Consider the following 22,644-nt stretch of genomic DNA (forward strand, 5'->3'; position numbering starts at 1 on the left):
CATTTTCTGCAGAATCCTTGCCAAATATTTGAAGGGAAACATTCTCCAACAAGCAAGAAAAAAAATTACACCAGACCGCATGTGCATGGTCGCATCAACGGAGTGTGTGCCAATCTATTTTTTCTATATACATACGACATACCAACTGTTAAACAATTTATTAGAAATACAAGACACCCAATATGAAATGCTAGAAACTTGGAAGCGATAAGACATGCGAGGATGTCAATGCTCACCTCCACGCCTTCTTGAAAGGGAGTCCTACCACAATCTCAAAGGTCTTATGATGGATAATATTCGCCTTCGTCTGTTCCCGCTCTCTTTGCTCGGCAAAGGGAAAACATGGTTCTACACCAACAAAGTAGACTTCACCACTTGGGATGCCTGCTTCAATGCATTTCTGACCAAGTACTTCCTGATGGGCAAGACAAATGCCCTCCGGAGCAAGATCTCCGGATTTCAGCAACTCCCGGATGAAGCCATACAGATAGCTTGGGAGAGATTTCAGGAATACATCGTAGCATGCCTACACCACGACATGGAAGAACTACTGATTATTCAGAGTTTCTTCCATGGCCTGAACCAACCAGCCTAGAATCTCATTGATGCAGCATCAGGTGGCTCTTTTCTCTCGCTTGGCGTCACTGGAGCGAAGACGCTGGTAGAGAAGATTGCTTTCAACCAGAGTTGGAAGGGAGATAGGCAGTAACCCTGAAAGGGAATCCACCAGATCGACAGTGTCGATACGCTCGCCGTGAAGATGGACCTTCTCATGAAAAGGCTGGAGTCTCCGCACCAGAAGACTAACCAGATTATGAACTCTTGCATGACATGTGAGACTGTGGACAAACTGGACATACAGGCAACTCTTGCCCGCTCATTCAGGAGGAAGCAAACTTTGTTGGAACTAACAACTCCAACAATTCGGGCTTTCGTCCTCAGCAGGGTTGGAACTCTAAGCCCAATCTCCCCTTCGGCCAACAGTAAGGTATGAACTTTAATAACAATTTTCAGCCTACTTAAAAAAACCTAGTGTACGGCCAAAATCAAATCAATTATAACATTAGCAAAAAATTTCTGGCTAATGACAGATTTTGGAATCCATGGCTGCGCAACTATAGTGGCTTAATTCTGTTATTAAAAACCACCTGAGTTTCAACAAAATGATAGAAACTCAGGTAGCTCAGTTAGCCTCATCGCCCTAACACTAACTCGGGAAAACTGGCCGGACAACCAGAAGTTCCTCCAAAGGAAAATATTAGTGCGGTGACTACGCGAGCTGGTAAGTCCATGCAGGAACCACCTTTCCCTAAAGATGCAAGATTACGGCAGAAGATCATAACCGCCAGCAAAACCATCGATGAAGACGGAGAATAGGAGGAAGCCAAGGAGTCCAACACAACTGCTACCTAGAAAGCAACCGTAGAACCCCTAGAACTTCACGAGAGTATCACGATACAAACTGCCTTACCGTTTCCAGAACAAATAAGGAAGCCGGTGGCCGACGCACCATTCGACAAGTTTGTCGAGGTAATAAAGAAGCTATATGTCAACATACCGCTTCTAGACGCTATGCAGGTTCCGACGTACGCCAAGTATATCAATGATATCCTTCGAAACAAGAGGACCTTGCCCACCACCGTGGTCGTGCAGCTTATAGAAGAATGTAGCGCAGCTATACTCGATTCTCTTCTGGAGAAGAAGAATGATCCAGGATACCCCACAATCACATGTTCAATCGGGAGCCAACACTTCACACATGCTCTCTGTGATCTGGGAGCAAGAGTCAGTGTAATGCCTGAGGTAGTTTACGATAAATTTAATCATCATGTGCTTGCTCCTACTACCATGTGCTTGCAGCTAGCAGATGAATCGGTTCGCTATTCCGCGGGGATTGCGGAGAACATTCCGGTCAAATTATAGAATTTCTTCACCCCCTAGATTTCATCATTCTCGACATGGAAGTCGACATCAAGACCCCTTTCATTCGGGGGGGAGCTCTTGAGTACGGTGAATGCTGACATTGATGTGGCAGCCGGAGAAATCCAGCTCAACATCAATGGGCAGACGGAGAAGTTTGCCTTCCGATCGAAGGTCGAACAATGTTCCCAGATCAAAATATTGAACCGGAGAAAATCCGAGAAATAGCCGGAGAAGCCATCAACCCCATCACTCGAAGCCCTCGTCGAATTCGTAGAACGACTACGACTTCGAAAAGAGATCAAGGTGCACAACCACAGAAACGCGAAGCGAAAAATCCAGCGTAAGAAATTCCTGGAATCAGAAAAAAAGAGGTCGAAACAAAACCCGCGATCAAGAAAGTGTGGCGGAAGAAAGGTCATCGTCAGAACCCTATCTGGCCACGACAACAAGACGAAAGGTACGGAGAGTCCCACTCGGGACTTAAAACCTAAGCTCTCACCATGACAACCATGGTACGTATCCATTCCTTGCATTTGCATATAGGATAGTTTTATTTTCTTCCATCGTTTATAGCACGTTTAACTTTTGAACGTAGAACCTTTTAAATTATAAATGTTTTGCATCATTTTTGCTTGCATAAAAAAATGGAAAATGTTTTGGCCAATTCCCAATCCGGCCGGCCCCCACTCTCTTTCATTTGGCCAGGAGCAGCAGGGATAGTGGTGCTTGACGTGCAGGAGGAGCAAAGGAAAAGGGCCGACACAATTTTGGACGGTGCAGGGCCAAGTGGCCTTCATCACGGCCGGCCGGCCTCCCACCTCCATAAACGTCCCATCTTCAACCACTTGAGAACAAGTTACAGCATGTCTATCACACCAAAGTGGATCACCGATGGCCGCTCAGTGTGCCGCCCGGCATGGCATTAGGCTGGCCGGCCTGCCCCTTGCACGCGCCTATAAGAAGCAAGAATCGTCCCTGAACTCGAGTTTCCTCTCTCTTTCTGAGTTTTCTTTGCTTAGTCAAGCTCTTTGAGCTAATTAAGTAAAGGACTCAAGTGCTAGCTCACCCCAAAAACAAAAATATTAGTAGTACTGTTACTGCTAAAATTAGTTTGGTGCTAATCAAGTGCATAATAAAAATGGTTCCATCAGTGGTAATCATTCCCACTAAAACCCACAATCACAAAAATATTTTCTTTGAATAACCAAGGCACGTCTGAGCTACGAACGTTTGTGGTGGTTTGTTCCCCACTAGAACGACTAACCCGCTGATTTTCATTGCATATTTCCTTCGGGTATTTGTTGCACTAATATTTTGCAGGAACCATGTATCTCTGGGGCAACGCGAGGAACACAGTGAATAAATTCAGTTCATCCCATTCCAGGAGTTCGCGAGGATCCTCAGCATCACGGGATGACGGTATCCCAAGAAGAGGAGCCCCTTCATCTCCTGCAGTCTCGAGGAACTAACTCAAAATCCGAGTCTTGACTATGGTCTAACAGATCGTAGTCCGGACTGATTATGAGCGGGATGCCCTTGAGCTGCTGAAGAAGTAGTCGATCGGCCATGCCAAGAGGTTCGAGTCCCTCTTCCTCATCAAGACGGGCCTGAAGCAGGACGTGAACCGCAGCAGGCTGGAAAATTTTCGCCAACATCACTGAGGCAGGTTCACATATCTTAACCATGAAATTCCTTGCAACCTTACATGTTGAAACAACCAGTACTAAAACTAAAATCCATTTCCGGTTATTCAATGAGTTCTTTGAAATGAAACCCAATGAATTAAGCATAGCGTTGGGCTTTAATAAGAAATGCATCCTAAACACCAATGTGCTAGTAAGTGACCACAATTATGACCATAGTGTATGGTGGAGTGAAATCTCAGATGAACCTGTTAGCAGTAAGAACAACATTATTTCCATCCATAATCCAACTCTGAGAGTTCTTGCAAAATACCTCGCCATGGTAGTTTACTCCCGTGCAGACCTAAGGCTCTATAGCTCCTCAGACCTTATGTGCCTTTATGCTATGGCAAAGAAAATTCGCTATTCCCCGTCATGAGCATGGTGTCGCACTGGCAGAAAATGATCATGAACAAATCTCTCATCGACATAACCCCACTGGTTTTGCGCATTGCGAGACATGTCGGTGTGTTGGAGAATGCTCAGGTCACCTATCTTCCCTCGACGGAGGAATACCAAACCATTATCGGTCTGGACCACTTCATCCACGCACACATGATGCGTGAGGGTCCCGGGAACTGTATCTTTATGTGCTATCCGGGGTATGACAAAGAGTTCGAGCTCCCATGCTCAAAGTTCTCTCCCTCTACTCTGTGAAACACCTAACCCTGGTGTCAGACATAGAATTCATGATTAGTTTCCTGTGTTACTATATACTTTACATGGTTAGAGACTTAGTTCTAGTTAACTTTTTACATGCTCCAGTATTCGAATGTTTGCTCTAGTATAATATCTGTCCATCCCAAGGGTGGGGGCTCCGCGCGGGATACAAGAGTATTGCTTACTAGTATAGACATAGTGTCTGGGTTAGTTAAGTGTTGCTGGATGTCGCCCTTTCCCACGGTTTGTAGAGGTAGCTTGCAGGTGGTGACAACTCTATTTAGTGCCATCGTAATCCTCCACATTCGGTTAGGAGCGTAGGAGGGTTATAAAATGCTGTGATGGCTAGACAGTCATATCTATCAGCCATTAGCACACTTCTCCCTTGTACTAGAAATAACTAGATAGAGGCTAATCATTTCTTGTGCAAAATATAAAGTGCTAGTAAAACTATATAAATTCTATAAGAACATTTGAGATATGATTAACTAACTTTTACCTAGCTCCTTGCCTCTTTTTACCGTTACCAGAGTTGAGTTTACTTGTGTGTCACACTACCTTTTGTCTATATTTATTTTATCCCTGTTTATGCATATGAATATTCTATTGAGATTAGTTCATTTCTACTTCCCTACACAATTTTGTTGCCATGTTCCCTGCGGAAATATAAATGACACCCAGAATACTCTCTGGGTGAAATGCTACACCGGTAATTCTGTAATTGCTCTATAAGATGTTAGGTGCAATTATCGGGATCAGGCTGAATAACCATGTATCTGAAGTAGACGTTACAAAATACCAAAATGCAACATCAAAGCACGTCACCTTTATTATAGGTGACGGGCCACATTTATGGTCTGTCACCTATAAGTTTCATATATGTGATGGGTAACATTAAAGTACATCACCTATAAAGTTAGTATAGGTGACGGGCTTTGACAAGTCAAAGGTGACAGACTTCATCAAAGCGCGTCACCTTTGTGATGATATAGGTGACGTATAATATCAAGGCGCGTCACCTTTATGACATATTTGAATATGCGATTTTTGAAAAATAATATCATCTCAGATTAAAAATGGTCTATACAAAAGTTGTAGGTCTCAATCCGATCTACAACTTTGTAGTTGAAAATTTTTACAGTTATGGTTGTTTTGGCACCAAAATACATGGTTTAAATTTTCAATTTCAAATTTTCAAATGACCTTAGATGGAATGAAGTATATATGAAAGTTATAGGTCGCGACCAGATCTACAACATTGTAGTTGAAAATATTTTCATTTGAAATTGCTATAGCTGTGAAATGGGTTATAAAGACATTTGAAAGTGATGATAAAAGGAAATATCTCATTATTTGTCACATGTGATGGTGTAGCCCGGTGGTAGGGAAGGGTACGCGTGAGGCAGAGGTTGTGGGTTCGAATCCTGGTAATGGTGGAAAAAATTGCACGCGCGCATATTCGCGCAAAAAATCGAGCGACTTGCGACTTCCTATTGCAGCAGCACAACGCCTTCAACCCCTCCGTCCCCCGCCTCTCTTCCTCTCGATGACGATGCAGACCACCATGACAAGCACGCCTTCAACCCCTCCGTCCCCCGCCTCTCTTCCTCTCGATGACGATGCAGACCACCATGACGAGCACGAGCTTGACAACGCCGTGGCCGCAACTACCCTCCCTCCCTCTCCCCGTTGCCGGACTGCGCTCCCTTGCTGGCAGAAACCCTAGGTCAGCTAGGAACCCTAGGGCCGACATAGGGTGCCTAAGTGAGCTCAAACTATATTAAATCAATCATTCAATCAAACTTTATTATACCAACCATTCAATTCTAAGCTATACTACTCAAAACATTATTCATCCAATTATTGATTTACTATTGTACCCTTAATCAAATAAAAAATTCGGAAAGACAATTATCCCACTCATCTGCCCGGTGCATGTCCCACCAATTAGGTACGCACCCGGTGCATATGGCCCACCGTTTAGTATGCATCATGTGCATACCGGATTCCTCTCATTTTGATTCCTTTTGGTGCCTCTACATTTCCAGCCATCGGATCGAGCGACGTGAGCCGTTCATTTTTCCCCATTCTAAAAAGATTGATAGAACTAACATATGTTGCATGGTGATCTCATTCATGGACTATTGGAACCGACGATCTATTTGTGCAATTATCAAATAGATTAATAGTTGAGGTAACTCGCAAAAGAATTAAAAAAATTAAACTACGAAACAACAAAAATAATTTGCCGTGCTTAAATGTTTGGGTAACGGGCTAAGCATTCATCCCTTAGTAATTGATGGCCTTTGGCACTGTTAGGGCAGTTCCACCGCCCAACCCTGCCTCCATATCGATTAATTTCCGTAGTATTATAAACCACTATATCGATAATTTGATGATGTGACGAGGGACTGAGGGAGGGATAGAGAAAGCATCTCTCATACAAGAAATAGAGTTTGCATGGATTATTAAATTTCCGGCCTTAACATCATAGTTCATGAAAACCTTCGTTTGAGATGCATGGGAACTCTCATGATTTGTACTCCCTCTGTTCTGAAATATAAGACATTCCAGCATCCTTGGAGAGTCAATTTTTTTTAAGTTTGACTAAATTTATATAATAACGTAATAACATTTATGATATCAAATATGTATCATTAGGTTTTTCATTAAATATATTTTTATAATATATCTGTTTGGTGTCATAAATTTTTATGATTCTCTTTAAAAATTTAGTCAAATTTGAAAAACTTTGACTCTCCAGATATTAGAATGCCTTACGTTTCAGAACAGATGGAGTACACGCCAAGGAATTCGCCCTGACTTTTCTGGTAACACAAAGGAACACCTTTACAATGAGTTGTGAATAAATAAAGACAAACGAACGGCTGGTACCTGCATTCGTCAGTTTCTCCTAAAACAAATAACTGAAGTAAATTAAACAGCTCAACAATATCTCGCCTGCTCCCCGGTATATTCCAACTGACACCGACCTCAAAATGGCGAGCAAACAACTTATAAGTTTCTCGTCCTCCTCGCCTTCTCATTTTCTCAATCAAACAAAGCGCATCAAGCATCAAGGTTGAAAAGTCTATAGAATGGCGTCCAGAGAATTCCAACTCCTCGCTTTTCTTTTTGTTCTCCACGGCGCAACGACGAACGTCCATGGCGCAAACATCATCGACCGGTGCTGGCGCCGGCAGCCCAACTGGGCCGCCAACCGGCAGAGGCTCGCCGTCTGCTCGGTGGGCTTAGCAGGGAAGATGCGGCAGAACCGAGGACCCGGGGTGATTCCGTACGTGGTCACCGACCCCAGCGACGACCCGGTGCGCCCACGTCCGGGCACCCTGCGCTACGGCGGGACGGTGCTGGCCGGGAAGGTCTGGATCACCTTCCAGAGGGGCATGCACATCAGGCTGGCGCAGCCGCTCTTCGTCAAGAGCTTTACGGCCATCGACGGACGCGGGGCCGATGTGCACATCGCCGGCGGCGCAGGCATCATGCTCTACCAGGTGATCAACAACGTGATCATCCACGGGCTGCACATCCACGACTGCCGGTCGCAGCCCGCTGGGCAGGTGGTCGTCCCTGGCGGCGCGGTGCAGTCCGCCGGTGGCATGGACGGCGATGCCATCCGGTTGGTGTCGAGCACCAAGGTGTGGATCGACCACAACACCCTGTCCCGATGCCAGGACGGGCTCCTGGACGTGACGGTCGGCTCCACGGACGTGACCGTCTCCAACAACTGGTTCTTTAACCACGACAAGGTCATGCTGCTCGGCCACGACGACGGCCACGCCGCCGACCGCCGGATGCGGGTCACCGTCGCGTTCAACCGCTTCGGCCCCAACGTCAGCGCATGCCAACAGGGCCGTACCGGCAAATTCGAGGGCCCTGTGCGAAAAATGGACTGGACCCTAGTGGCCTAGTGCAGGATTGCGAATACCAAGCGATAGCAGCCGTCAAGCGTGATAAGCGCGATGTGCTGTGTGAAAGCACAAATGTTAGAAGTCACACGTGTGACTGGCAGTTAAATCATCACAAAAAGTCTAATAACTATTTTTTGTTCCGGAATAATTTCTTTTATTGCTGGAACAATTGTTATTGTTTGAGCAACAAAAAATTTTCTAAAAAAAGTTTGTTTTAGCAACAAAGCATTGAGGGGCCTGGTTTATTAGGCCGATTTTATGTTCAAAATATGGAATCCTGGAGAGGTTGTGGTGCTGTGATAGGTCCACTCGAGATCACACACCTGACCCCGAGTAGCACCCATGTAAAAGGAAGTGATAAGTGATACGCCTAAATGATTTATCTTTTAGGAGCAATTTGGGCCATATTTTGCTACAAATTGGATCAATAATTAACTAAATTAAAGTATTTACATGACTATATCTAATGTATATCTAATATTTTGGGGGCCCTTTAAATTTGGGAGCCCTGTGCGGTCGCACGGCCCGCACGTGCTTAGATACGGGCCTGCATGCCAAGGTCCGTCCCTTGCCAACATGCAATGCGTTTCCTTCGACTGTAATTCTACGAGCTGTTCGGGTCCCTCATGTGATCGATTGCTGTCCAGGATTAGGCACGGGTACGCTCATGTAGTCAACAACTTGCATGATTGGATGGGGACATCATGCCATTGGAGGAAGCATGGGTCCCAGCGTCAAGAGCCAAGGCAACATGTTCGTAGCCTCGGGCCCAGATAACACGAAGGTTCCTGAATTTCTGCTCACTTGTGTTTGGAAGCGAGAAGTTTGCCCGTTAACATTCCCTGAAATTCCTATCAATCCTATAGTTTCATGTTGTTTACAGGCAACGGCGGAACCAGGGGGGGGCGAGCAGGGGCCACGGCCCCCCCTAAAATCAGTGAAATTTTTAAACCCCCACCTATATTCTAAAGCCCAACACAAAGGTCAATCAATGCAACGATGCTTTGTACTTAAGTTCTTCGGCTATCGTCCTTAATATACCCAACAACACATATTGAACGGTGCACGTATACACATCTACCTAGACAGCTAGCTAAATACTAGTCAAATCCAACCCGAATATTACTCCATCCGTCACCAAATATAAGGCATTCTGGAGTTTTTAGAATAAATTATGGCTATATAAAAGACTCTCCTACCCCTAATTACCCTAATTATTAAGTATTGGGACTCTATTTGGTTAACTAAATATGTGCTAATAATTAAAGTAGCATGACATTTCTCATGCACCTCCCCCCACGTGCACCTCCCCTGCATGGCTGCATGCATGTCTTTTTATTAGAAAAGATCCGAAAATGATGCACAATTAAGATGATTGGGTCCACTCTCAACTCATAATGCCTTACATTTGAGTAAAAATTTCAAACTCTAGAATGCCCTACAAATTTCAAACTCTAGAATACCCTACATTTCTAGAAAACCAAATAAATAATGCGGTTTTCAATCATAATTGGTAGAAATAATTAGGGGTAACAAAGTCATTTGTTTAGATAAATAATGTGTCTGAAATTTCCTAAAACTACACTCTTTGTGGGACGGAGGGAGTATGTTATAATTTTTTTCAGAAAACATGATCAAACTAAAAAAACGAAGACATTTGATATTATTTTATGAAAGAAAGAGAATACAAATTCGCAATACGTCTGCGAAGTTGTAAAGTGCAAACAGAATATATGTAAAGCATTTTCTCTATCTAAAATATTAGTAACACGTATATATATCTTGATATGTTTCTCACGTATAATATAAAGTATCTGCTCGGCCCCCTTATTCAAAATTTCTGATTCCGCCGCTGTTTACAGGTCTTTCATTTCTTTGAAACCTGTGATACATTGTATTTTTTTTTCTTCTTTTACCAGGTGACGCGAAGGATGCGGGCCGGGGGCAAGGATTGGGATTGGGCCTCCATCGGCGACTCCTTCCAGAATGGTGCCTTCTTCAAGCAAACGGGCAGCTGGGTGCGGCCGAACTACAACAAGCACCAGGCCTTCGTGGCGGCCAGTGCCAACGAAGTAAGGTCGCTGACCAAGGATGCCGGCGCTCTCAGCTGCAGTGCTGGGTCCGCATGCTGAGGAAATGGGAAACTAAACAGCCAATGGGCCCGTCTTTATCAAAGTTATTAATCTTAAATTATTTTGATAGAAAAATATCCCATGTAGTTAAAGAAAGCTATTGCGTTCTTACCTCTATTTTCATCACGAATTGTGATTTTGCTCTTGCTTTTTCAATCTTTGTGATTTTACCTCTATTTTATGAAAACAAAGAGGGAGTTTACCCATCTCTACTCCTTTAAAGAGACAGTGGTTCGTGCGTCGCGGTCAAAATCTCGGCCCCCGCCGACAAAAGAAAGTCGCCCGTACTTCCTCCCACGTCCCCACGTCGCCCAACCCCAAACAGACTCGCTCTCTGGCCTCGGCTCGGCACCTAGCGCCTCGCTCTCCGCCCCATCCATGTCGTCCGGTGAGCTGCCGCTGCCTTCTCGCGTCTCCGCCCGGCTGCCGGTCTCCGCCCTGCGCCTCCGCTCGCGCTCCACCCGCGCTTCCGCTCTCCGCTCTCCGTCCGGAAGCCGGGCGCTGCTGCTCGCCTCTGCTTCCGCTCCATTCACGCCAGGCTGCCGAACGCCGTCCCGCGCCTCCGCTCCCACCCCGCCGCCGGGCGCCGTCCAGCGCGTCCGCTCCGGTCCCATCCGCAGCCCGGACGCCAGGAGCCGTCCCACGCCTTCCCTCGCCCGTCCTCGCCCTCCGTCGCTCGCTGGACGCCGCCGCCGATGGACCATGCCGCCGCCGCCGCCCTCCGCACTCGTGTCGTCGCGCTCCTCCTCTCTTCCCTATAACTGCGGGATCTCCGGGCTGGTTCCCTTCCCCGCCGGGGTTCCAATCGCCGCCACCGAATGCCCCCCACGCGCGTGGCATAGCCTTGCTGCGACCGCCCGCAAGAACCTCTGGTGGTTGGGGGTGGCCCGACGCTTCGATTTTGCTTCGATTTTTGCGGGGGAGACGGTTTCGATTGAGAGGACCCTCGCTTCCCCCTTTCCTCCGACGATTGGCTTCGTTTGGTGACTCGGGGGGATGGGGCTGCAGCAGTCCTAGGAGGTGCTGTTGTACCAGCAGGTCAACTACGGCAACGTCGACGGGATTGGCTCTCAAGGTATGTCACTCAGTCTCTCAGTCTGGGTGATAAATTTGTGCCCCTGTGAACGAATCGGTTGAGTTACTGATGTGAAATTTGTGCCCCTATGAACGAATCGGTTTTACTGATGTGCTGCTGTTGGCGGGGCAAATGTTGGCTTGATTGCAGTGGATTGACAAGGAAGGCAAGACACCCCTGATGGTCGCCTGCATGAGGCCTGACCTACTCAACGTGGCCAGGTGCTCATCGAGTTCAGAGCCAATGTGAATGCCTACCGCCCTGGTATGGACGCAGTTCTTGTCATGCCTTCTGCTGCTTGTTACTCGGCCATGTGGCATAGAAATTGGGTCTGCACAAGTTTAGTGATTTGTTACTTTTTGTTTCGGTGGTATGAAATCAGCTGAAGCCAGGTTATTATGCTCACTCAAGCTGAAGTAATTTATTTAAATACTACCAAGCATTTTGGGAGAAGGGGGTGGGGGTGGTTAAACTGCTCACTTGAGTAGCCAATTAGGGTAGATTTCGGGCAAGCAAGGTAAGGTTGACCTCTGCAGCCCCTTTAGATAGTTTTGAGTACTATATGCTCAGCAAAATCAAATCAAGAAACATTGGTTAATTGAAGAGATTTGCTCTGCTTGTCGCATTCGTAATCACCACATTTTATCCATTGGGTAGGGTCACATTGTGGGACTGCATCGCACCATGCTGCCAAGAAAGGCTCAACGAGACTGTCCATTTACTCCTCTCACATGGAGGTATATGAGGAACAATATATGGAATGCTTTATTCCTCTCTTGTGAATTGGATTGGGTCTCTGTTAATTGAATATATTGCTATATTCCTGCAGCTAATCCTTTCATACCAAATGATGATTGCAATACCTGCCCCTTTCTTTTAGTTTCTCGGTAGAAATCCTATATGATGCCCTTGATTTAATATTCCACATGAGCACAAACGTTTCGTTAATGGCAAAAAAGATGTATATTGAATTTTTTAAGGGAATACATCCCTTGATGTAATATTCCACATGGAGCCCATTTGGTCTTGGTAGTGGGTATAATAATGCGCAGGTTATCAGAAATGGGTGTCCAAGATGAAATAACATATTATAAGTACAGCTTGGATTCGTGTCATTTGTTCCAACGTATATCTGTTAGCAGATTGCAAAATCTTGTGAACTGTTGGACTTGGAAGAACCACTTTTACAGTAGGTTTACATGTTTCTCTTTGTGTCCCAAGACAGCATGCTATGATTTACACAGCCCTTCTAATTTCCCAAGAACTCCTTTGCTGCAGTAGGGTTACATTGATTTTCTTACACTGCAGATAGCTTATGGGGGAAGTATGCTATAGACATTCGGTTTCTGCAAGAGATAAGGATATAGACTTACATGATGTGCTCATCTCTTGACACCCAATGCTGAAAGAAAGGCAAGTAATACAAATCTCTTTTACAAAAGTTATGAACAATTCGCAGTTAGCCCTATAGATATTGCTGAAGACATAATCTTATTATGATATTCTTTTACTGAGAAATATGCAATGTGGTGCCCTTAATTTCATTTTTCTGGAGAAATGATTTCCTCTTCATGTTATCTACTAGCTTATATGGGTCCTTAACTTGCAATCAAATATTGTGCTGATAACCTTTGTGTTGTGACAGTATCATGGTTCTTAGTTGTTACTCTAACCTTATCATGATGCCATCTTTTCAGAGAACAGATAAGTATTTAGGCAGTATTGAAACCTGAAACAAAGTGGATAAATAACTTAATGAAGCCCTGAATGAGTTTGGAATGCCATGGCACATACGTTTGCACACTAAGAATAACCATTTTCTCTTAATATTTCCATGCGTTGCATTGGTACACAAAGCGCTAAAAATCCTACCAAGTATAACCTTGGGCATGTAGGACAGTGATTAATGGGGCTCATGGATTCTAGGTGGTCCTATCCTTTGGGAAGGAATGGACACCGAAATGCCATCATATCTCACTTAAAAAATGCTCGGCCAACTCTATGGCTGTTAATACAGCAATAAATACTCCTGCTGATCTCTGGTGATGGAATTGAGATTAGAGTATAATGTCTAATGAAATTAGAGTATAATTCCTAATCTTGGGACTGAAGCATTGAGATGCAAGAATTATCGATATGATACTTCCTAATTGTAGTCCTGATGAAACACTCCCACTGGCTAAAATTAGTAGCTGGATACTCAATCACTTAGCACATAAATGATTGGTGGGTGGTCATAGAAAGTAAATACGTGAAAGAAAGGAAAATTGTTCTTTTTGTGGTTAGATTTGTAGACACGTGAACGATGATTCAATGCGAATCACGCACATATCAAAATTTTCTTTGATCCTGCAGATGAACTCATCAACTGCACTAGGATTTCTCTCTTTTCTGCTACTGGGCTGGACTTCCTTACAATGAAATTACCGATCGATCAGATATTCTGATTAAATTAACTGCTTGTTTGATTAAAAATTAGCCTGGCCAAAGTAGTGATCTCTTATAGAAATATGTGGTCATTTTTATTCCTTCCGGATGTAGCTCAGCAAGTCTCAGTCTGTACCATCTTAAGGGTGAACGCCATTCCAGAAAGAAATATTCTCTGCTCAAGTTGTATTCAAACAAATCACTAGCCTGAACATTGTATGTAATATCAATCTGGAACCCTATCTCATGCAAATGTATTCTTTTCTGGCTATCTGATGAGCCATGTACAAGTTTCAGTTTGTACAATGTATATTCTCTGCGCGCTCAGTGAAAAAGCGACAAATTGTGGTGTATATGCAATGGCTAAGCTACTAAAAAGTATTGGGGTATGACAACATCCAGTCGGGATTTAGGCAGATTGCTAAAAATAATAATTAATGTATTTTGCTAAAAAATAACTCACCTTTCATAACTATTGTTCAGCGGTCATCAGAACGCCAACCAATTTGGCGGTATCGTGAGGCATGCCCCACCTTACCTCCATTTTCTGCTTGGTGAAAACAGTCATGGCTGAGCACTTACTTTGAATTATTTGATGCCCCAAATCTGCACTAAATGGTAGCTAAACAAGTCACCCACTATAGCTCTCTCTCTCCGCTCTAAATGGTTGTTTCTTTATGAAGCACTGCCGCTGCAGGGCAGAACAAGCTTTTCACCTATACTAAATATTTCTGCACACATTTTTGATCTGCTACTGAATATTCTAAATCTATCATACTGTTCTGGTACCATTATCTAACATATTGAAGAAGTTCGATGGTGAGACTGACATAGGTTGTTCGGCCATCCACACCCTGACCTTGACTGAATCTCTATGTGGCTTCCAATTTGTTCTGACTCACTTCGATAACAGGCAGCTGCTGATCAAATCAAATCCTGGTGAAGTTGTGAGGCCTGGTAGGTGTTTCTTAACACAAGACTGCAAAATCGTGTCATTCTGCCTTGTATGTACGTTTGACCGATGCTCAATTTTGATGCAAAATTGTGCAGATTCTTTCAAGGCGATTAATGACGAGGGCATGCCCATGTACCAGAGGCCCTTCATGAAGGGCAAGCCGTACATCCACTCCTCGGTTGAGTTCCCGGACTCCTTGAACCCGGAGCAGTGCAAGGCCCTGGAGCTGTAGGCCGTGCTCCTGCCGAAGCCTAAAACACAATACACCGACATGGAGCTGGACGAGTGGAGAAAATGCCGTATGACGTATTGAGGAATAGATGCGGAGTCGGCAGCAATAGCACCAGGAGGCCTACGACGAGGAGGCAGACATGCCTGGCGGCGCCTAGAGGGTGCAGTGCGCCCAGCAGTAGGTGGCTGGCGCCGCAGCAAGAATTGTTTGATGGTGGCGGCAAATTTGTTTTTAAGCATTGTGCGACTATTGTTGGCTCCAAGTATTATCTCCGTACGATATACTAACGTGCACCACTTTTAAAAATTATAAACTATAATATTGTTTATGTATCTATGTTTCCTACAAATATTTTACGCCGCCGTGGAAATGCACGGGCATTCTACTAGTACTCCGTTAACCGGGACTTAACGGGGTGAAATGAGCTGGTAAAAGACTAGTTTATCCTTGTGTTCAGGGCTGGCTCTATAATTCTAAGGGCCCTTGGGCAAGAAAGAAGATAAAGGTCATTTGAACTAATTTTTAGTGTAAAAAATCACAGTATATAGTATAAATAATAAAATTACTTTGCAATATATAAATCTCAATTAAAATATGACAATAGTGTAATAAGAAACTAACAATATTGTTGCTTACTGTGATCGCGTTGCTGCCTTGCCAGTTGCCGCTCACCGTGCGCGGTATGCAGAAATGTAACAAATATGAATTATTCACCTACTATGTAAAATTTGATGAGGTTAGATCATACATATTCATTATGGTTTCCACACTTCCTAAGTTGTATAGTGTGGTTTGAAAGTGATAATATTATGTGGGCACCCCACAACCCCAACCCAAAAGTAGGTTAGGCCGTGATGCTACTGCCTTCGCACTCGTATAAATTGACGGTTCGATGGAATGTGTTTTATTTGGTATCTAATTTACAAAGTATCATGATGCAAACTCGCAAGTCGCGATCGTATCTCGTGGCGGGCGGCGGCGGCGGAGAACGAAGAGTCACTACTCTGCAACTACAAGCCTCGGAGCAGCCTCACCCTCATATCGTGGGCTGGATCTGGTCTCCTGGATGGGTGATTTAGCCTAATAGGCTTTCAATTAAAGGCTTATTATACCTACTAATACTGCCAGTTGCATATATGATCTTGGGCCCCCTAGCCCCGTGGGCCCCGGCGGTCGCACCTGTCGCACCATGGTGATAAAAGATCAAAATAAACAAGTAAAACTAGATAACATAGGCTTGGATGGCGCACGCCAGGAAGGAGAGCAAAGAGAATAGATCAAATCTGAGGAGCTGACTTCACCTTGGCGTGGGTGGCAAAAGCAATGATGCACAGGATGTGATTCCACGGAGTAATGTATTCTCATATTTATAATGGCCTGGATCACACACGAGAAAGAAAGTGATCATATAATTTTGGTCGGTAAATATATGGAAAACGGGATTATGCGAGTAAGGGGAATGATCGGCATGATCATGTTTCCCTAACCTGCGGCATGTATAATATTCAGAAAGGAGTCGAGGTGCTGTCACAAGGACGCACGCAGAAACAAGTTGCTACCAATGAAGCTAAAGAAATGTTGTTTCGCTAAGCTAAGCCCGATTGACTTATGCAATCATGCTTAACTTAGCGATGGGGTGTTTGATGGATTTTTGTACATCTACACAGCCAGTGATTAGCCCAGTTACATGAAACTAGCATGCAAGTGTTACGTACAAATACATGCTACTGGTGTCATGGGATTTGTACCATGTCCAAGCCTTTCGTGTTTCGAATTGCACAGATGACCAGGTTACCAAGTATGCACATATGTTTTTTAGAAAAAGGATTACGAATCCGGCCTATACATCCGTGGATGTGTTCTCAATGGATTCATTTGATTGCTACTCGCAGCCCGCGCCCGAGCCCGAGCGTGCGTGCGTACACATACGCGTATGGCCCTCTCCTTTGCTGCACCATACTTTGGTACATCATCAAGGTATGAGTAGCTGCTTTTGTGGAAGAGTATGAAAGAAATGGCAATGCACGGCCAGCCAGATATTATGGATGTACTGGGAGGATAAATACGTGTTTTTCTTATGATGCTTGTGCCTGAGTATGTGTATACGCACGAGAATACTTTCCATGTGAGTGGCTAACGAAATAAGTTGAAAGGGCCAATATGACACTACAAGAAATGTGGTGATCTATGACGAAAATTTTATGACGTTTAAAAAAAGTGTCACAATCGCACACAATCCATGACGATTTTCAAGTTTTCGTCATGGATTTGAAGGTATGGGCCCTTGGCCCAAAACTTAGTGACGTTTTATTGAATTCGTCATAATCAAGCCCACAAAACAATAACGTTTCAGCATTAATGTCACAGAAATCGTCATAGTTATTTTGACTAGTATATGTTTTGGCATTCATCATTTTTATACAGGCGCGGTGGGTTTGAGTCGACCACAACTAACCACCAGGCCCCCTCCTTGGTTGTGCCATGGTTCGTTATTTAATTTTAATTACATTCAAATCATGTTGGAAATATGTATATTATTCTATTACCAGATTTTAGTTTCACGCATATTTCATAAATAATTAAGAGTAAAATGCACTGTGGGTCCTTAAACTAGTTCTCCTGTTCTGTTTAGGTCCATGAACTTTGAAAATGCATTTCTAGGTCCAGAATCTATTTAAGTGAGCCATTTGAGGTCCAAAACGCCCTTGACCTGCTCTGACTGTCTACGTGGATCGCCAAGCCGGCTCTGATGTGGACCTGGCCTGTGTGTTGGCATCTGACCGGAGGCAAAAAAATAAAGAAAAAAGTGCAAGTAGGCCCTCCCATCCCGACCCCTCCTTATGCTTCCCTGTTCTTTCGTCTTCCTCAGCGAAGAGGCGGAAGGGGGCGATTAGGGCGGCGGCGATCGGCGTTCATCGAAGATAGTGAGGGGCCGGCGGCAGTGGATGCTCGCGAGAGGATCTGAAGGGAGGCAAGGAGGGACTAGTCATGGCACTTGAAGCGCAGCGATGGCGCCGCAATTGCGGCGGAAAGCAGAACCTGCGCCCGTGTATGGTGAGTCGATTAAAGCCCCAATCTTTGAGATTAGTTAGTTGTCGGTCGAGTATTGGTACACGTAGATCATGTATTTGGTGGAAATGTCGGGTATTTAGTCGATTTCAGGAAGATTGTTAGGGTTTTGGTTGAGCCGTGGGGTTTTGTGGAAGGTTGTGTTCATGATTCATGTGCAATTTTGTGTAGGTTCTGGTAGTGATGAGTTCACAGTAGAGGTCCGACATGGCGGTTTTTTTGTTGGGCATGGCCAGTTGAGGAGCTATGTGGATGGGAAGGTTTCTTGGTTCGATTATTGTGAGTCAGAGACATGGTCGCCTTTGTGGTTTCATGATTTCATAGAGCAACTTGAATATGAGAGGACTGAAAGCATGAGGATTTACTGGTAGTTACCTGGGAAGGATGTGGCTGATGGATTAAGAGTGATTTCCAATGACTCAGACACTAATGTGATGGTGTCAGTTGTAGATAGGGTCAAGAACCTTGTGGTATACTTTGATCATGATGACAACATTGCAAGCTTGGACTTTGATGATATTGTAGTGAACCCAGTTGTTGATTTGCCCAATGTACTGAGCCCTCACAAGGTGCAGTATGTTCCAAAGAAGGTGGATGAGAAGCTACCAAATTTTTACAGTGATGTACCAAGCACTAGTAGAGGCATGGTAGATGATGAAGGAAGTGATTCAAGTGGTGGTGATGATGGTAGTTCTGAAGACTCAGATTTCGTGGACAGTGACTATGAAATTGATGCAGATGATGATGACTTGTTTGTTAAGAATGTTGATGTGGGGGTGAATGATGAGGGTGCAGCTGTGAATGCATCATCAAGTCAAGGTGCTGATGATGATATTTATATAGATAAGGACTGCTTGGATCTTACAGATTCTGAGGATGAAGGAGAAGTGAGATTAAGGTTCAAGTCTTGGTCTGCAGAGGACTTTAGTAATCCAGTGTTCAAACCAGGGATGGCGTTTCCTTCAGTTGAGGTTTTGAGGAAGGCAATCACTTAATACAGTCTGAAGAATAGGGTGCAGATAAAGATGTCAAGGAATGATAGAACTAGGATAGAGGCTCACTGTGCTCCAGGATGTCCATGGAGGTTGTATGCTTCCCATGATAGCAGGGTCAAAATTTTCATGGTCAAGACATATCAGAGTGAGCACAACTGTCAAAAGGAATTTGTTTTGCAGAGATGCACTTCCAAGTGGCTAGCAGAGAAGTACATTGAGGTGTTCAGAAGTAATGATAAAATGAGTTTGGCAAACTTTGCAAAGGTTGTGCAGAGAGAATGGAATCTAACCCCAACTAGAACCAAGTTGGCAAGAGCTAGGCTCATTGCTCTGAAGAAGGTCCACGGAGATGAGGAAGAGCAGTACAACCAGTTATGGGATTATGGGCAAGAGCTAAGGAGAAGTAATCCTGATACATCTTTCTATCTCAATGTAGTTAGTAATCATTTCAGCACCTGCTATTTTTCATTGGATGCATCCAAAAGGGGATTTCTAAGTGCATGCAGGCCCTTGATATGCTTGGATGGGTGCCACATAAAGACCAGAACTAGAGGAATTCTATTGACTGCAGTAGGTATTGATCCTAATGACTGCATATATCTCATTGCAATGGCTGTGGTTGAGGTAGAGTGCAAGGACTCATGGCTGTGGTTCTTGAATACATTGAGGAGTGATCTTGGAATTGAGAACACTTATCCTTGGACTGTAATGACTAATAAACAAAAGGTAATCAGCTAATCCTCATGCTTGTACTCATAATTATACTCATGCCTATATTCATTGTACAGGGTTTGATCCTTGCTGTGGAGCAAGTCTTTCCAGAAGCAGAACATAGGTTCTGTGTTAGGCACTTATACTCCAATTTCCAGTAGCACTTCAAGGGAGAGACACTGAAGAATCAGCTATGGATGTGTGCAAGATCAACCATTGTAATGGATTGGAACAGAAACATGGACCAAATGAAGACATTAAATGCAGTTGCCTACACATGGTTAGAGAAGATGCCACCAAACACATGGGTAAATGCCTTCTTCTCTGAGTTCCCTAAATGTGATATCTTATTGAACAACAGTTGTGAGGTGTTTATCAGATACATACTGGAAGAAAGAGAATTGCCTATACTCTCTATGTTTGAGACGATCAAGTGTCAAATGATGACTAGGATTGTGAACAAGCAAAAAGAGATGGCAGAAAAGTTCCAAGGTCCCCTGTGCCCCAAAATTAGAAAGAAAATTCTGAAGGGGTCTGAATGGGCCAACTTGTTTTATGCACTGCCTGCTGGATAGGAATCATCCAAACAAAGGAAGGCAGCCAAGACAAATACCAAGATTGGTGGAGATGGACAGGCACCAACTAAGAAGAGGAAGCTAGCCAAGAAGTAGACCTAGCTTACAGCTTCTGTGACCAGCTCAAATCTTTTGAGACCTTTTGTGATTTGTCTAACCTGCTGTCATGGTTGTACAGCAAAACAATATGACTTTTGTGCTTTTGGTAATTGCTAAAATGGGTCTACAACAAAACATTAGGCTGTGAACTCTAGTTTCTGTGAAATGCTTGTGAACAAGTTTATGAGAAATGGCTGTGAACTCTAGTTTCTGTGACATGTCTGTGAAATGCTAGTGAACTCATTTCTCTGAAATACTTGTCAACTCATTTCTCTGAAATTGCTGTGAACAATAGCCACTGCCCTCTAGTTTCTGTCAAATGGTTCTGACAATTCAAGCTCATGTGATGCTTCTCAAATTACATTCATTAGTTCTTGGTCACAAAGACTTCAAATTCCATACATTTCATGCTCAGTTCATACATGCTAATAGCTTCCATACATTCCATGTTTAGTTCTTAAACACTAAGAGCAACAGCATCACACATTGCACACACAGAATAGACACACATACAACACATATTGACTTTAGCAACCTAACTATTTCAGTGGCATTCTTCTTCTTCCATTCTCCTTCTCTAGCATGCAGAAACTCCATCCTTGGGGATGCAATAGGGTCTTCCAGCTGTGTTGAACTGCCTCCTTTCAGCAACCCAAGACTCCTTAGCTTGACAATGTAATCTTCTTCCCAGAACCAAAAAGGACATCCACTTCCATCACGCTACACAGACCAACAAAACAAGCTCAAATCTTCCTCAATTAAATCAAAGATGAGCGGGCAACAAATCAACACATCAACTCACACCCGAACTCACCTTGTGCAACGGGCAGCAGTAGAACACCTTCCCAAAGGTCCATTCCTGCTTCGATCTGCGCCGCACCACTTGCCGGAGCCCACAATCAGTGCAAAGGATGAGCGGGAGCTCATCCGCACCCCCACTGTTCCGACGCCGATGCACTGGATTCGTGAGCCATGGCATGGATCTGAGCCTCAGGGGTAGGCGCAGAGAGGGGGGAGAAGAACACGAGAGAACAGAGGAAGAGATTGCCGTCAGAGGGGGGATGATAAATAAAGGAGAACCATTACACAATACTATAGCAGGGAAGGGTGTACTTGCAATTTTTTGCCTCCGTCAGATGCCATGTCCACGTCAGAGCTGGCCTGGCGGTCCACGTAGACGGTTAGAGCAGGCCAAGGGCATTTTGGACCTCAAATGGCTCACTTAAATAGATCCTGGACCTAGAAATGCATTTTCAAAGTTCATAGACCTAAACAGAACAGGAGAATTAGTTTAAGGACCCATAGTGTATTTTACTCAATAATTAAACACAACATGCGAGCTAGTTCTAGCAGCATGTAAAATTCTACACGATAAATTATATTGGTTGTGCCATGGTCTGGGAGTGTTGGCGCCTACCAACGTCACCAGCGATGACGCCCGCAGACGCCAAATTGGGTGGCAGGTAAATCATGGGCCACGAATAAATCCGCAAGCGCACGGAGTATCGCCGTAGCATTTTACCCGAGAGTAACTGGGGTGTCATTTATATTTCCACAGGGAAGGCGGCAGTGTATAGAATTTAATTAAGCTCGGAAAGACCACCATGGATTAATGTCAATGATCCAAACAGGGAAATAATATTCATGGTAAAACGGGGTAGTGAACACACAAGCACAACTAGATAACACACCTAAGATATCGGAGAGGAAAGAGCAAGATCAAGGATGACTAGAGCTATATTCTATTGTACTCTCATGAACAGCTTAACTGAGTCGTTCACAGCAAAAGGACAAGCCTTATCAATGGACTAGGGAGACCGCATCCAGATGAACAGGAGAAGACTGATCATCCGACGGCTTTATGTACCTCCTACTCTTCTACCCGAACGTGGAGGATTACTCGGGGCACGGACAGGGCTGTCACCACCTGCCGGCTACCTCTACAAACCGTGAGGTAGAATCGCATTCAAACGTGGTCATCAACCTAGGCACCACGCCTACGCTAACGAGCACCACTCTAGCCTTGTGCAAGGACACCCTTGTCTATCCGGGGCCTTAGTTCTAGAGCGCCCAATTAAGGAAGATGAAACAAAGCCATGATACACGACTAGTCTATACATGCGAATCACTCAAGATATTTATAACTCACAAGAAGGATCATAAACACAACAAGGGCATAC

General features: G+C 44.3%; 1 long non-coding RNA gene and 1 pseudogene across 3 annotated transcripts; both read left to right on the forward strand.

Moving 5' to 3' along the window:
• Positions 1-7,068: 7,068 nt before the first annotated feature.
• LOC120655856 lies at positions 7,069-10,530 on the forward strand (annotated as a pseudogene).
• Positions 10,531-10,542: 12 nt separating this feature from the next.
• Positions 10,543-15,347, forward strand: LOC120655857. Of its 3 annotated transcripts, XR_005667750.1 has the most exons (6): positions 10,543-11,401; positions 11,552-11,665; positions 11,784-11,918; positions 12,059-12,138; positions 12,710-14,785; positions 14,879-15,347. It is a non-coding gene; the product is annotated as an uncharacterized LOC120655857 (long non-coding RNA). The 3 variants fall into 3 exon arrangements; XR_005667748.1 differs by lacking the exon at positions 11,784-11,918 and having other exon boundaries at positions 10,544-11,401; XR_005667749.1 differs by lacking the exons at positions 11,784-11,918; positions 12,059-12,138 and having other exon boundaries at positions 10,545-11,401.
• The last annotated feature ends 7,297 nt before the right edge of the window (positions 15,348-22,644 follow it).

Source organism: Panicum virgatum, chromosome 1N, assembly GCF_016808335.1.
Source record: "Panicum virgatum strain AP13 chromosome 1N, P.virgatum_v5, whole genome shotgun sequence".
In the NCBI taxonomy this organism is placed as follows: domain Eukaryota; kingdom Viridiplantae; phylum Streptophyta; class Magnoliopsida; order Poales; family Poaceae; genus Panicum; species Panicum virgatum.